Source organism: Pholcus phalangioides, unplaced genomic scaffold (genome assembly GCF_987345545.1).
Source record: "Pholcus phalangioides strain wild (caught in Gottingen) unplaced genomic scaffold, Ppha-v1.0 ptg000172l_1, whole genome shotgun sequence".
NCBI lineage: Eukaryota > Metazoa > Arthropoda > Arachnida > Araneae > Pholcidae > Pholcus > Pholcus phalangioides.
The window spans coordinates 4,321,039-4,335,977 of NW_028301637.1; the positions used below are offsets into that span (position 1 = coordinate 4,321,039).

Consider the following 14,939-nt stretch of genomic DNA (forward strand, 5'->3'; position numbering starts at 1 on the left):
GTTGAAGACGTGACAAGCAACATACACACCACACGCCCAAAAGCCTCTTCCGGCCTTTGCCCGTGTCATGGGAAAGAAATGAAAAAAAAAGGAGGATTACCGGAAATCCTCTCCACAGGATTATTACTCATTGAAACCACAAGGGATTATTATTATGGAACACAAAAAATACATTTAAAAACAAAGCGAAAAGAGTTTTATGCGCATAAAGGCCAATTTCAAACTGCATTTTTGTCAGGATATCATGCGATCGATTCATTTGAAAAAATAACCATAAAACGCGTAAAAAATTGAATTTTCCGAGAAACGTGAGAAGTTTATCAAGCGATTTTTATCGCATATTTTCTTATACAGGGTGGTCGTAAAGTAACTTTGCCATATGAGCCTTAGTGTCCTCGAAAATCAACGAATGCAAATGAAATTCGATATACAGGTATTTCAGAGTATATAGCCTATGCTCCCGAAAGTGAAAAATGTACCAGAATCCAAGATTTTGTGGTTACGGTTATAGCAACAAAGTTTAAAAAAATTCAACACTCACTTTTATGCATTGCAAAGTGATTGGCGCAGTGAAAAAACATAAATGGCGTTGGAACGGGACCTGTAGCGCGATAAACGCCGGCACCAGACACAGTCAAAGGAAGATATGAGAAAACAACCAATACAAATCATGTTAGTGCTGCAGGAGGTCCCCCCACCGAGAGGTTAACGCACCAACCCCTTGGTTAAGATCTTTCTGTGACTGCGTCCTTCTCCGTTTATGATGCTACAGGTCCGTTCCAATACCATTCATAGTTTTTCACTGCGCTGAACACTTAGCAGTGCATAAAAGTGAGTGTTGTTATTCGAATTTTCCGAAATTTTATAGCTGTGACCGTGAGCGCGAGAACTAGGGTTTTGTTATACCTTGAAATGCCTGTACGTATATCTCAAATTTAATTCGCGTTCGCTGATTTCGCAGCCGTCAGGGCTCATATATCGGCAAAGGTATTTATATAAGACCACCCTATATTTACATTGAGTACTTTGGTGACACTTTTCAACTGTGGTTAATGATGCCTCATTAAACCAAACGTTGGGTTATCATCTTTTATCTAAAAGAGCTCGGTGAAATGATGCTTTATTCAACAGTTCTAAGGTCATCAAAAACAAAAAAAAGATTAACAATTCATATTAAACAAAACCAGAGATAACAATGCTTTTCTTGCACAACTACAGTTATTTTACAGAACCGCGTTAACAATTCTTTTTTTCAACAAAGCCACGGTTAACGATTCTTTTTCCAACAGAATCATTGTTATCTATTCTGTTTCTAGCAGAACTATAATTAACAATGTTCTCACAGAAGCACAGGCAATACAGTAGTTTCTTTTCCAACAGAGCCACAGTTAGCAATCCATTTTTCTACAGAGCCAGTTAGCAATTATTTTTCTACAGAGCCAGTTAGCAATTATTTTTACGACATAACCACTGCTAACAATTCTTTTCCCAACAAAATCACTGGTAACAATTCTTTTTTTCAAAACAAAGCCGCAGAAAACAATTATTTTTCTAACAGAACCACGGTTAACAATTCTGTCACAGATCCACAGTTATTAGTTCCTTCCCATCAGAGTATCAGTTACACGGCTCCCACTCAAAAAATTAGAAAAAGTAGAAAAAACCGAACTGGAAAGCAGGATGAGGAGGGTAACCCCCCCCCCCCCCCCACAGACAACATAATCATATAACAAAAAATCCTAATTTTTTTTTATTTAAAGAAATTTCCCCATTAATTATTTTTTTTCATAGTACTATCACAGTATCCAATAAGATTGACTCAAGTCACAGCAAAAAAGTTGCAGAAATGACTTGGTTACAAAAACAGTTTTTGGCCAAAACAGTGCGCTAAAAACCACTGATAACTATTTTTCACACAATATAAATTACTTTTTTTTTGGAGTTTTCCACAATCCGTCAAGTCCAATCAGTCAACTCTTTTCGACAATGCACAGCAAATTATAAGGGCATGTAAGATTTTTAAGAATGACGCTCCTTCCAGATCACTTTTAAAAGCACAGTGCAAAATGTGCAAATTGCAAGCTCGCATGTCATTGGAAGTCAAGGTGAACCGGATAGTTTTACTACCTTGAAATCCCTTTTTTACAGGCATTTGTCTACATTTTACTGTTCAATACCAGTGTAGTCATTTCTGAAAAATGAAGCACTTTCATTTCTAACTCTTTGCTGAGCATTGTACACATTGTTCATGCCTCTGCCTGCCCTAAAAATACAGAAGACAATGGAATGCTTTTGGGTAGCATCAGAATTACCAAACCTAGAATAGGCCTATGTATCCAATTGCTTTGTAATACAAACTGTTGTTTCACCTATACACCAAATGTACACCACAATTTTGAATGAAAAATAAAGTTACTATGAAAAATAAATAAAAAATTATTTTTTCCATCCAGACAGAAGTTTTTAATGACTACTCTACTTGTGTTGAACTATCGAATTAAGCAAAAGAAAAATTAATAAACCAAATGGTCCACATACAACCCCCAAATAAAACGATATAATTTCTGCTTTGGCAGAATCATTAATTGTAATCTACAATATTGAACCATTTGGCATTATATCAATAATTCCCTGCTCAATTAAAACCAATCACACGAATTTTGTAGATAGGATTTGATAAAAAAAATAGGAAAAGTAGGACAAACACTATAAAATAGGACAAAAGTAGGACATTTTACCAAAAAAAGTAGGAAAAGTAGGACGAGTGGGAGCCCTGCAGTTAGCAATTCTTTTCCAACAGAATCACTGATAACAATTCTTTTTCCAACAGAACCGCTGCTAACAATTCTTTTCCCAACAGAATCACTGCTAACAATTTTTTTTCCAACAAAGCCGCATAAAACAATTCTTTTTCTAACAGAACCACGGTTAACAATGCTGACACAGATCCACAGTTAATAATTCCTTTTTCAAGAGAGCCAGAGTTAACAATAATTGTGTGTTTAACTGCAATTGGAAAAAGAGTTCTTAGTGGTTCTATTAGGAAAAAAATTATTCTCTCTTTTCCTAACAGAACCACCAAGAATTCTTTTTCCAATTACAGCCACAGTTCAAAAACTTTTTTTTCCCAACCGAATCACAGCTAACAGTTCCTTCCCAAAAAAAGTCAACACAATTCTTTCTCTTCTTTTTTTCAATAATAGACTCGCGGTCAACAATTGTTCGTCCACCAGAACCACAGTTAACAAAACTAGTAACAATGTTTCAAATTTCTGACTTGGGGGAATCTTAATGTACAGTAGTTAGTATACGTTGGTAGCTTTATCAAATATTTTGGATGTCTCGAAATTCCAATACACATTAATTTTAATTAATTCATCACAGACAATTAATTTATTTCAGCAAATAACAGCCATAATCATTTGAAGCTCTTTTAAATTGCTAATAAAAAATTACCAAATTTTCAGCGTGCAATAACATTTTAATGGCTGTAAAAAAAAAACAAGTTGAATTTAATGGGCAGTTAAAACTATCTTTTATTAAACGCTTCTTATTCGTAGTAACGAGAAATTCTCAAAAGAAGAAGCGTTTTCTTTTTTTTTTTCAACTCCAGAGAAGAGAGCGAAATATCTAAGTGAAATGTGGCGGTGAGTAGTTAAATTATTGATTACGCTTCGATTGGCAGCCATGTTTCTAAAAATAGATTTTTACCTCGGGGTATCGTCACAGACACAAATAAGAAAATTCTTTCTTATTACTTTGCCCAAGAAACGACATCAATTTACGACCCACGGAAACAAATTCAATTCATCTGAAGCAATTGAGCAATTTACGAGACCGTTCGTCCCGTACATTGGTCTTTCACTTTCAAGACACACACCGACATGACTCAGCCATCTTAGTTTATTAGAAAATTACATCTTGAAACTTAATTAAATACATCCGCTCCTGGAATAACGTATTCTTTTATAAGACATTGGGAGGGGGGCGGATAGTGGAAGAGAGTTTCAGACTGGTGAGAATGACTTGACTCCATTACGGAAGATCATTGGGAATAACTAACATATGATGATGACACTTCGTTAGTTGCTGTCAATTTTGAATATGGATATTGCCAAATAAATACTATATTTTCATATCAAACTAGCTATAATGCCCGGCGTTGCCCGGGTTTTCTCAATATACTGGGAGAATTGAAGAAATGATAAACCATTGTAAAGGACTAAACATGTCTGAAACGCATTGTTTGTTTACCATCAATAACCAAAGTAAACATTCCGATAAGTCATTGTTGAGACTCAAGAATCATTGTTGCCCGACCGTTTTTTTTTGCCTATCTCAAGCATTTGCCTCGCTTTGAAGAACTATTAGAATAGCCTTAAAGTAAGTACAGTGGAACTTCGGTTAACGAGCGGTTCAATTAATGATCAATTCGCATAACGAGCAAAAGTTTTGGCTCGGTTAACGAGCGATGCTTCGCATTACGAGAAAAAATTTCGCGCTTTTTTCTATTTATTTTCCCCGTTATCATAACTGAGCTGATGTTTTTGTTGCTTTCACACGTGTTATGCCCACGCATGTGTTATGGAATTTTGGGTAATATTCTCCTCTCCGATAAGCGTGCCTCAGTAGGAAAATAAACACACGTGCGAGTGTGAATATTTACGATACGAAACAAGATATAGCATAGCAGTGATGCACATGTGCACTTGAAATTTTTGTTTTAAATTCTGCTTGGGAAAAAAAACTGTGGGTTGATTGCATTATTGAAAGTAATTTTGAGGGGGGGGGGTCTAGCCATGGCCTCCACCTCCTGCAGTAGGGCCCCCAGGCTGGAATCTTTTGCGGCCCCCCCCCCCCGACCAGACTTTCACGGGCCCTTTTATGATGGATTTATAGCGTAAAAAAACAAAAATAATGAAAATCGTCTCGGGCCCCAGGGCTGGAGCCTTGCCAGCCCACCCCTTGTGGGGGCCATGGGTCTAGCTCATGAACAAGAGCCATCACTTGCCAAAGAGATTTTGTGCTTGGGGAAGCCCATGGACTGGAGATGCATGAGGATGGTATTCAAGAACTAGTGGTGAAAAATGTCTAGAAGTTGATGAAGTGACGGATCTCTTTTAAACGCACCAGAGTAAAAGTTCGTGGACGAGAGAAGTAAGGAGGAGTCGCTCACATAAAATTAGATTAGAGAGATGTGTAGAATGTATAGGAATCTGTGCAAAACTCTGTAGAAAAGAGCCACCCAAAAAAACTGTAGCAATGTACAAGCAACGAATCTCTCCAACGAGAGAGAACACTGCAATTTACCACTTCCCAGAAATTCTAAAAATGAGGCGAAAGCAGGCGTCATTGGATAATGTAGTTTTTGAAAGTCACGCAAAAAGGTCAAGTTAGCAAACAACAATGAGTCTGTAAATCGTCCTAAACGAGTCTTCGCGTCGTTTTTATTTTAGAGTAAGTTAATTTGTAAACATTATCGTATTGTATGTCATGTGTATTTATGACGTTATTTATATTATGCTATATTTTATTGCATTTTGTTGAATTACTGATTGAATGCCGTTTTTTTATTAGTCATTTTTATGTGAATGAATAATTGTGGAACGAGTTATCCGAGTTTCCATTATTTCCTATTGGGAAGTATGATTTTGGATAACGAGCACGTTTGTGGAACGAATTAAGCTCGTTAACCGAAGTTCCACTGTAGTTCAAGTCTGTTTCTAATTCGTATTTTTGCAAAATTCAGCGACGATCGGTCTGAAATTGTAGATTTGTATATAGCATTAGCGTACGCAAAGGAGAGGGGGGGGGGAATTCTAACCCCCCTCCCTCGCAAACCGAGATTATAGTGTTATTTTGCAGGAAAAAACGTTAACTCCCCCCCCCCCCAAAAAGAAAAAAAAAAATAGAAATCTGAATTGAAACCTGCGAGAAAATTCTGCGCACGCCTATGGTATACAGAATATACACATAGAAAATCAATTTTATACACAGGGTGTCCTGTAAGTGTGGCCTTTATCTCATGAGCCGTTCGCCGTAGATATATGGTTCCAATTTAAAAAATGCTCAAAAGGTGTTCAAAAATCACCCAGCGCCAGCCTTAAGAGTGGAAATGCAAAATGCAAATTTCACAAAATAAAAAAAATCTAAATTTTTATACGGTCTTCGTGTCCGCTAACTTTCAATAAGAAAGTCGTTGCCCTGTCTGTCCTGAGGTCAACAAAAAAAGGATTCCATTTTTTAAATGCAATATTCGTAGAGATATTTAAATTCAAAATCGACAAAATCCAAAGAGATGGGGATAGCAACAACACCATAACGGACAACGCTTCCTTCCCTCCATTTATCTTGTTCTTTCCCTTCTTTTCTGAAATTTTTGAATTCAAATGCATCTGTGAACAGTGCACTTATAAACGTGGAATCCTTTCTGTTTTCCTCAAGAGAGAGACAGGGTAACAACTTTCTAATTGGTAGTTAAAGGACAGGGGACCGTATAAAAATTTTAGATTTTTTTGTGACACACTGTATTTCCACTCTCAAAACTGGCACAAGGCGGTTTTTGATCTTTTGGGCATTCTTTAAATTGGAACCATATATCTACGACGGACGGTTGATGAGATAAAGGTCACATTAGCACTTACAGGCAGTGGCGTACGCAAAGGCGCGGGGTTGGTGTTCTAACCCCCCCCCTCCCTTGAGCCAAGATTATAGTGTTATTTGCTGGAAAAAACGTAAACCCCCCTCAGAAGGAAAAAAAAATCTGAAACCTCCTCCTCCCCCCCCCCCTTGAGAAAATTCTGCGTACGCCTATGCTTACAGGGCACCCTATGTACAGATTTTCAGTCGTACTGAAGCTATTCTCACGGAAGCGGACAAAAAAATTAGCAACAAAGTTTCAAAAATAAATGGCAACCAAAAAATCCAAAAAAAAAAAATTCTTGAGAACACTTCTACACCTGCTAATAAATTAATTTTGAAAAAAACGTCAATTCAAGTTTAACCGTGTCAAGATCAGGGCCGTCATCCGTCATTTCAACATTTTCCGGGGGGGGGGGGGGGGCAAAGCACATGTACTCAATGTATGAATATATTTGTATATATATAAAACTTTTAGTGTATTTTCAAAAGCCGGGGGGGGCCCCCTAAATGACGGGCCTGGTCAAGATATACGCAAATCTGACATTTTGGCATTTTGCCTGTTTCAGCGCTAATTTGATAATAATGGTTGACACTCGCAACATGTTCTATATATTTTGGTGATTTATTTTCAACTTGGACAAGAACTGGAACTCGGTTTTTGTCAATTGCATTTTTATTTCTTTTTTTTTATTATTTGTGTTTCCTCTCTCTTATTTTCGACAATTTCATGGGGGACAACAGGTTTGCAACTTGTCTTTGTTTTACTAGAGAGAACACCAAAGACACTTCCAAAGTCTTTGGATGAAACATTACTGCAACTTGGTGTTCCAATCAAGAAATCTGGAATTTTTTTTTATTTTTATCCCCGTCCTTGTGACTACCTAATTGCCAGAGACATTTTTTATACGTTTTGCAACACTGATCAAAAACTAAGTACGTATAGATGGCTTTTTTTCTCAGCCAGAGATATCAAGGAAACAGTTATTTTCCGGATATTATGCTTAGGTGAGCTCGGATAGAAAAGTCATCACGTCTCCGCCGGGACTCGAACCCACTCTTGCATACCGGGCAAGCATGCTACCATGCTACTTCAGCGCCTCACGACACAGTGCGTGAAATTAGGAAGGCGGATTCATGTGTCTCCAGTGGTGTAGATTGGCATTGGCGGGGCATTAGCATGCTTTCCCGGTATGCAAGAGGGCCTGGGTTCGAATCCCGGCGGAGACGTGATGACTTTTCTTTCCGAGCTCGCCTCTGCATAATATCCGGAAAATAACTGTTTCCTTGATATCTCTGGCTGAGAAAAAAGCCATCTTTATCTCTCTAAACCGTCTCACCCGGGGGCCATTTCCTGAAGTTAAGAGGGGTTACTAATTCCTCTACTTCAGTGCCTCACGACACAGTGCGTGAAATTAGGAAGGCAGATTCATGTGTCTCCAGTGGTGTAGATGGTAGCATGCTTGCCCGGTATGCAAGAGGGAGACGTTATGCCTTTTCTTTCCGAGCTCACCTCAGCATAATATCCGGAAAATAACTGTTTCCTTAAGTACGTATGTTGAAAACACGTGATTTTAAGAAATAATAGAATTCTCTAAACTGAAACATCAGGTAAAAATTGAAAATAATTTTCAATTATATATATTTCCCACAAAAAACGTACCCAGGAGAAGGATATTTGATAACGACGCTCGCCTCTTTTTTCCTGAATAATTGATTTGAAATGAAGTTAAAGTGATGGCTACATTACTCTTAACCTTTTCAACATCAAATCTGATTGGTTCAAGTCCTGCAACACCAGTTACTGCCTATATTTTCACAATGTCTCAAATGGGAAAACAAAATGCTATGAAAAGTTTTCATTTGGCTGTAAACTATTGATTAAAAAATGTTTAAAATTATAAAAAAGAGAAATAGGAAAGTATAGTAGTAAAAAAAAGAAAGTAGTCCTAAACATATACAGTCAAACCTCGTTAGTGCGTCACCTGGTTAACACGTCACTCCGCTTACCAGGTCATTTTTTGGAAGTCCCAATTATCCTCAGGCAGGAACTGGCACAGCTATGTCTTACTCCGCTTAACGAGTCACTCCGCTTGTTAAGTCATATTTTTGCGCTCCCAAGAGTGACTCATTAACGAGGTTTGACTGTATATTATTGAAAAAAAAAAATATTTTTTTTTTTTTGCTTTAAGATAAGAAATTACTGTTGTAAAATTTGAAAAATGGGCTGGGGATACAGGCATGATGTTAAATGAAAATTTTTTCAAGTGAATTTATATCTATTGTTAGAAAAAATTACATATGAAGTTGCTACGTGTCAGACACAGGAATATAAATAGAAAACGACGGAAAAACAAATTCTGTGTCAAATATATTTAACGTGCAAACTGCTGGGGACACAATTTAGGCCAACTTCGTGAGAATGACCCATTCAAGTATTTAAAATATGTTGGATGAGAGAAGGAATCCGTTGAAAGTCCCGCAATGCAGAAGAAAAAAAAAGTGAAACGCTTATTTTGTAACAGCAGGGGATTATAATTTTTCTGTTAAACATGGAGACTTCAGACGTTGCGGGCTGAAAAAACTTTCCATGAAGCCCGAGGGAAGATAAACCATGCATCGGTATCGAGATTCCCTCAGTGGCACCTTAACGTGTGGGGCGTATATAATATAAAATATTTCTTTCGAAAATTCTGGAAATATTCATTAAATTCATTAAAAATTCATTAATTATGAAAATATTATTCATTAATTATGAAAATATTATTCATTAATTATGAAAATATTATTCATTAATTATGAAAATATTATTCATTAATTATGAAAATATTATTCATTAACTTTAATTTCAAGAATATTTATATCTATAATTCCGGCAATATTTGTCATTAAATCCTTAAATATTTTTTATTAATTTTAAAAATATTTCTTTCAATAACTCTACAAATATTTTTATGAATTTCTCTTAAAATAGCGAAATAATTTCTTTCGCCATTTCTGAAATAATTTCTTTCAATAATTGTGAAATCATTTCTCTCATTAGTTCTGGAATAATTTGACTCATTAATTCCAAAATGTTCACTCATTATTTCTAAAATCGATACACTAAATATTGTGGAGCCGCGAAGTACATTTTGGGAACCACTGCCGCAAAGCAATTGATCTAATTCAGTATTGACCACAATAATCAACAGCTTTGACATCAATCCGTTTACGGAAATTTCATCCCCAACAATTAATTCACCGCCGGAAATTTAGGGACAGAAATTCACCGCCACACGACTCACCCCGACATGCGTATTCACCACAAGAAAAATTCCCCGACAAAGAATTCATCGACAAAGTGAGTGAGGAGATGATGCAAGTGAGCAATGAGTAGTGAGCAAATGAGCAAGTGAGCAATGAGTAGTGAGCAAGTGAGCAATGAGCAATGAGTAGTGAGCAAGTGAGCAATGAGCAATGAGTAGTGAGCAAGTGAGCAATGAGTAGTGAGCAAAATGAGAGAGTGGTGAATTTTTTGGTGAGCAAATGAGTGGTGAGTGAGTGAGTAAGTGACTAAGTGATTGAGCAGGTGAGCAAATGATCGAGTGATTGAGCAGGTGAGCGAGTCACTCATACGGTATTTCACTCAATCATTTATTCACTCGGACACCCATACGGTCACTCGATTGCTCACTCACCAACTAACGCATTCAATCAATCGCTCACTCGGTAACTCACCAACCCACTCACTCAATCGTAAGTCTCTCGGTCATTCGTGCAGTAACTTATTCACTCATACGGTCACTCACTTGCCAACTCATTCACCAACTCCCTCACTCGGCTACTCATTGGTGACGAACTGTTGTCGGTGAACTTTCCGGGAATGAATTTCAATGGTTTTTTTTTTTTTATAAAGTCCGAATTTTTTTGATTTTGAAGTTATTTTTTGTTATTAACTGTGAGTTTTCTTTGATCCTGGAATTATTTCCCTGTCAGTTCTGAACATTCTTTAATTCTGAAATTACTTCTGAAAGAAATAATTTCAGAAATAAAATTAATAATATAAATATTCATTATTTCTGAAAGAAATAATGAATATTTTTTTTACTTTTATTAATTTTGAAATTTTTTCACTTTCATAAATTCTGAAATTTTTTCTTTCATAAATTCCCTTCGATTCTGAAAATTAATTATTTTATCAACTGTGACTGGTCTTTGATTCTGGAATTTTTTTTTATCAATTCTGAATTTTCTTCGATTTTGGAATTTTTTTTTATCAATTCTGAATTTTCTTCGATTTTGGAATTTTTTTTTATTAATTTTCTTCAATTCTGAATTGCGTGTTTCATTGATAGTGAATTAAATATCTCTAAATTGAAATGATTTATTTCTCATAAATTCTGATTTTTTTTTTTATAAATTCTGAATTCTCTTTCGTTCTGAAATTTTTTCTTTTGTAAATTCTGAATTCTCTTTCACTCTGAAATTTTTTCTTTTATAAATTTTGAATTCTCTTTCATTCTGAAATTTTTTCTTTTGTAAATTCTGAATTCTCTTTCATTCTGAAATTTTTTCTTTTATAAATTCTGAATTCTCTTTCGTTCTGAAATTTTTTCTTTTATAAATTCTGAATTCTCTTTCACTCTGAAATTTTTTCTTTTATAAATTTTGAATTCTCTTTCACTCTGAAATTTTTTCTTTTATAAATTCTGAATTCTCTTTCACTCTGAAATTTTTTCTTTTATAAATTCTGAATTCTCTTTCACTCTGAAATTTTTTCTTTCATAAATTCTGAATTATTTTTCATTCTGGAAATTTTTTTCTTTTGTAAATTCTGAATTCTCTTTCGTTCTGAAATTTTTCTTTTATAAATTCTGAATTCTCTTTCATTCTGAAATTTTTCTATTATAAATTCTGAATTCTCTTTCATTCTGAAATTTTTCTTTTATAAATTTTGAATTCTCTTTCACTCTGAAATTTTTTCTTTTATAAATTCTGAATTCTCTTTCGTTCTGAAATTTTTTCTTTTATAAATTCTGAATTCTCTTTCGTTCTGAAATTTTTTTTATAAATTCTGAATTCTCTTTCGTTCTGAAATTTTTTCTTTTATAAATTCTGAATTCTCTTTCGTTCTGAAATTTTTTCTTTTATAAATTCTGAATTCTCTTTCATTCTGAAATTTTTTCTTTTATAAATTCTGAATTCTCTTTCATTCTGAAATTTTTTCTTTTATAAATTCTGAATTCTCTTTCGTTCTGAAATTTTTTCTTTTATAAATTCTGAATTCTCTTTCGTTCTGAAATTTTTTTTATAAATTCTGAATTCTCTTTCGTTCTGAAATTTTTTTTATAAATTCTGAATTCTCTTTCATTCTGAAATTTTTTCTTTTATAAATTCTGAATTCTCTTTCATTCTGAAATTTTTCTTTTATAAATTCTGAATTCTCTTTCATTCTGAAATTTTTCTTTTATAAATTCTGAATTCTCCTTTCATTCTGAAATTTTTTCTTTTATAAATTCTGAATTCTCTTTCGTTCTGAAATTTTTTCTTTTATAAATTCTGAATTCTCTTTCGTTCTGAAATTTTTTCTTTTATAAATTCTGAATTCTCTTTCGTTCTGAAATTTTTTTTATAAATTCTGAATTCTCTTTCATTCTGAAATTTTTTCTTTTATAAATTCTGAATTCTCTTTCATTCTGAAATTTTTCTTTTATAAATTCTGAATTCTCTTTCGTTCTGAAATTTTTTTTATAAATTCTGAATTCTCTTTCATTCTGAAATTTTTTCTTTTATAAATTCTGAATTCTCTTTCATTCTGAAATTTTTTCTTTTATAAATTCTGAATTCTCTTTCGTTCTGAAATTTTTTTTATAAATTCTGAATTCTCTTTCATTCTGAAATTTTTTCTTTTATAAATTCTGAATTCTCTTTCATTCTGAAATTTTTCTTTTATAAATTCTGAATTCTCTTTCATTCTGAAATTTTTCTTTTATAAATTCTGAATTCTCCTTTCATTCTGAAATTTTTTCATTTATAAATTCTGAATTCTCTTTCGTTCTGAAATTTTTTCTTTTATAAATTCTGAATTCTCTTTCATTTTGAAATTTTTTCTTTTATAAATTCTGAATTCTCTTTCGTTCTGAATTTTTTTCTTTTATAAATTCTGAATTCTCTTTCATTCTGAAATTTTTCTTTTATAAATTCTGAATTCTCTTTCATTCTGAAATTTTTTCTTTTATAAATTCTGAATTCTCTTTCATTCTGAAATTTTTCTTTTATAAATTCTGAATTCTCTTTCATTCTGAAATTTTTTCTTTTATAAATTCTGAATTCTCTTTCGTTCTGAAATTTTTTCTTTTATAAATTCTGAATTCTCTTTCGTTCTGAAATTTTTTTCTTTTATAAATTCTGAATTCTCCTTCGTTCTGAAATTTTTTTTATAAATTCTGAATTCTCTTTCATTCTGAAATTTTTTCTTTTATAAATTCTGAATTCTCTTTCATTCTGAAATTTTTCTTTTATGAATTCTGAATTCTCTTTCATTCTGAAATTTTTCTTTTATAAATTCTGAATTCTCCTTTCATTCTGAAATTTTTTCTTTTATAAATTCTGAATTCTCTTTCGTTCTGAAATTTTTTCTTTTATAAATTCTGAATTCTCTTTCGTTCTGAAATTTTTTTTATAAATTCTGAATTCTCTTTCATTCTGAAATTTTTTCTTTTATAAATTCTGAATTCTCTTTCATTCTGAAATTTTTCTTTTATAAATTCTGAATTCTCTTTCGTTCTGAAATTTTTTTTATAAATTCTGAATTCTCTTTCATTCTGAAATTTTTTCTTTTATAAATTCTGAATTCTCTTTCATTCTGAAAATTTTTCTTTTATAAATTCCGAATTCTCTTTCGTTCTGAAATTTTTTTTATAAATTCTGAATTCTCTTTCATTCTGAAATTTTTTCTTTTATAAATTCTGAATTCTCTTTCATTCTGAAATTTTTCTTTTATAAATTCTGAATTCTCTTTCATTCTGAAATTTTTCTTTTATAAATTCTGAATTCTCCTTTCATTCTGAAATTTTTTCTTTTATAAATTCTGAATTCTCTTTCGTTCTGAAATTTTTTCTTTTATAAATTCTGAATTCTCTTTCACTCTGAAATTTTTTCTTTTATAAATTTTGAATTCTCTTTCATTCTGAAATTTTTTCTTTTATCAATTCCGAAATTTCATTGAAGTTGAAATCATTAATCATGAATTTTCTGTGCATGACATCAGTTATAGCGTTAAATAACAGTCGATACAACAAATCGTACGGACTAAGATGACATATATATAATAATCAGTGTGTTGACCATTTTTAGTAGGTTAATAATCACATAAATAGCGTATAATGAAAGTAATAATCAATCGAAATTGATTGACAGTAGTATTAATTAGATTTTACCGGATCAAAGTCCAAAGTTGATAAGATCTGACCTAATTAATAAATTGGCGGTAAAATAATTCTGGAAAAATTCATGAGAATTTCTCTAATTGATTTCATTTAAATACTTAATAAAATTCATTAATATATAATTTATAAATTCTCACACTTACCGTTTATGGAGATGACACGATCATAATCCACTGTTATCCACCACAAAAATTACAAATTTGGGAATAAAACCTAGATATAACGAGAGACAAATCTCTATGTATATGTTCTATTATTTTTTTTTACGTAGAAGAGAGAGGGATGTTGTCTCTTCTCCCGAAAGCACTCAAATAATGTATAAGAAGAAGAAGAATACGAGTAACGGCACGTGCACCGTGCAGTGAGTAAGGTCACGTGACATCTGCCGTGCAGCTGCGCATCAACTACTTTGACGAGTAGTAATGAAACTTATGGCTGGGAGGAGGAGAAGGAGGAGAGAATGCATTCACACACAACCGGCCGGGAAATCGTAAGGTGGCGAGATATCGCCAAATTGGCTTCGTTTCGGTTTTTCATCAATTCGTTGAGAATCAGTTGATTCAGATAATGTCAGCGCTTCTCAACCTATTGTCCGCGGGCAGACTTAATAATTTACTTCCAATTGTAAAATTGTCCAATTGGCGTAACTGATGTTAGTAATATCCTTATGAGTTGAAATAAAAATTACAGCTTCATAATTATTGGCGTCACCATATCTCATCGAGGAAAAAATGCGGGAAATTGTGGCCATAAATACACTCACTAATTGTAGCCAAAAAAAATGTAATTCACGACAAATTTGCTGAATATTGCTAAATATTACTAAATATTTCCGAATTTTGCTGAATATTGCTAATATGCTGAAATAAA

At 33.2% G+C, this 14,939-nt stretch overlaps 1 protein-coding gene across 1 annotated transcript in view; it reads right to left on the minus strand.

Annotated features, from left to right (window-relative positions):
- The window catches only part of LOC149063586 (uncharacterized), a 163,501-nt gene extending 149,051 nt beyond the window's left edge, over positions 1-14,450 (minus strand). The window contains exon 1 of the mRNA XM_089255679.1: positions 14,213-14,450. The gene's annotated coding sequence lies outside the window, so the exon portion shown is untranslated. The remainder of the gene's footprint in view (positions 1-14,212) is intronic.
- Positions 14,451-14,939: the final 489 nt, after the last annotated feature.